Source organism: Rattus norvegicus, chromosome X (assembly GCF_021556685.1).
Source record: "Rattus norvegicus strain SHRSP/BbbUtx chromosome X, alternate assembly SHRSP_T2T, whole genome shotgun sequence".
In the NCBI taxonomy this organism is placed as follows: domain Eukaryota; kingdom Metazoa; phylum Chordata; class Mammalia; order Rodentia; family Muridae; genus Rattus; species Rattus norvegicus.
The window spans coordinates 42,271,605-42,273,839 of NC_141554.1; the positions used below are offsets into that span (position 1 = coordinate 42,271,605).

The following is a 2,235-nucleotide window of genomic DNA, read 5'->3' on the forward strand; positions in this document are numbered from 1 at the left end:
CTCCACATTATCTAGTGGCTGGAGGATCTAATGTACCTGAAATATGATGAGCCCGAAGCACCTCCATATTCTGACGGAGCCTCCCAACCTCGGCAATGGGGATGATCTCTAAGTGTCCGTGGGAGAGCCCATTTTGGAAAGCCAGATACCTGGTGTCAGCCTTGATGGCGGTCCCTACCCAGCACCTTCACCCGGCAGGCAACTTGGACTTGGATGGTCCACGAAAGCCAAACTGCACAACTTCGGCAGCAAATTTTGTTCACTATTTATCCATCACTTAGACAACCTGGATAGATTCCTGCATCTTGAGCCTATCTGGGCTTTTCGTTTTAGCATTGTCACCCCAAGCAGACAAAGTCCAGCTTCTGGGAACATTCCTTTGGAGAGCAGCAGAAATGTAGTCAGATTGTCTATTGCTCTTTCCAACTCTCCTAGACTGGTAAGGCCCATGAACCAATTCTCCTAACAGACTCAAAAAAAAAAAAAAAACAGTATTGAAGCTGCACCTTTGTATAAGATCAGTTTTTCCAAGCAATGCAGGCTCCCCTTGGGATGCTTAACTTGGAAACATTGGCATTTCTTTCTACCTGGCCACATGTTTTTTCTCCATCTCGGACACTGACCTTAAGTAGTTTTTCTGTATCTGACTTTACAGAGATTCCATGCACTCTTTTCCAGCGTCTTCATTAGTTTTAATACTAGGCTGATTTTTCTTTTCCATAAAGGGATTTCAGAGCCTTTCAGTGTCTCTGTTGATTCCTCCTGAACCTACCCCTCCCACACAGAGTGAACTTAACACAAGGGAGTTTTACAAGCACACCTTGTGCCTTATGACAGACACGATAATTAATATAATTTCCTGGCCTCCTCTTTCACCAGTAAACCTTAATAGTTGGGGGTTAGGGTACAGTAGTCAATTCCCAGAACAGATTTTTGCCTTCTTACTCAAAGACACCTTGGGAACCTCAGGTTCAAGCCAGAACTATTTTGGATAAAAAGAAGACAAGATATTTGAGACCTTCATGTCTGGTAAAATTCTACCCAAATAGCACCAGATCTCAGAGCTCCATTGCAGTTGCTAATAGTTCATATGCTAATTCTAACTATTCTTGTCTCGCTCAAACTCTGAACTAGGCTAGCCTCTTTTTAGTTGAAGCCCTGAAGGTCTGAAGGGAAAATGCTCTTGATTAGAGATGTTTAAAAAAAAAAAGAACAGAAGCCATGTGCTCCAAAATTATTTTATTCCATCCAACCAAGTGGCCTGGTTTCTATTTTGGAAAACATCTATTATGCACTGTAATAAACTTGCCATTATCAAAACGCAAGACAGTGACATGTATTGAGTGATTTCCAAGGGGTATCAGGATGCCAGGGATACCTTACTTAATTGGAGTGTGGTTTTCTTTTCTTTTTTTTTTTCAATGGGGAAGTGTGGCAGAGTTGTAGAGATAGCCCCCAGGACAGATGGAAACGACCCGTCTGGATTTCCTCTGCTCTACTATAGCACTGCCTGTCCCCAGACCAGCACCAAGCAAGCAGGCCTGGGAGTGTGGTTTTCAAACTGCAAAGTTATGGACGTTATTTCACACCAATTTCCTCACTAATAGAGCTATAATTGCATGCAGAAAAAAGTTCCTCAATTTCAGCACTACTGGCATTTGAGTCAGATGAGTCTTTGTTTAGGGCTGAAAAGGAGCTCTCCTATATATTATGTTTAGCAGCATCCCTGATGCCTATACAGTAGATGCCGATAGACATTTCATTCCAATACTAGCAGCCAACAGTGTCTCCAGATATTGCCAAATATTCCCAGAGGGACACAACCACCCCTAGTTGAAACTCACTGGTGTCTTTCCTTTCCTTGCTTTTGTAAACTATAAAAATCTTAGAGGCCAATGAAAACTAAGCATGCCGGGCCATGGAGTGTACTATTTGGACATTTTTTATCATAAAACCCTTACTTTTCTAACTTAAGATTTTTTAAAAAGACAATTAAGTTTCCAAATATAGTTGCAGTATATAAACACTGGTCCCTAACAGCTCTTAGCTCTCTGTTCTCTGCAAAATTTTACAGGAGGTTTCTCAAGAGTTTGTAGGGCCCTGTCTGGCCTGGTTCATTGAGGGCCAGGATAAAACTACTCATTAGCAAAGTGACTAATCCAACAGCCTATTAGCTGAAATAGCCAGGGAGGGAAACGGGAGTGTCATGTTTCCTGTGCACTGTCTTCCCTCCGG

At 42.3% G+C, this 2,235-nt stretch overlaps 1 non-coding gene across 1 annotated transcript; it reads right to left on the reverse strand.

The window, feature by feature from the left end:
- Positions 1–1,427: 1,427 nt before the first annotated feature.
- On the reverse strand, positions 1,428–1,565 carry LOC120099465 (small nucleolar RNA SNORA55). Its single transcript, XR_015647194.1, has one exon. It is a non-coding gene; the product is annotated as a small nucleolar RNA SNORA55 (small nucleolar RNA).
- Positions 1,566–2,235: the final 670 nt, after the last annotated feature.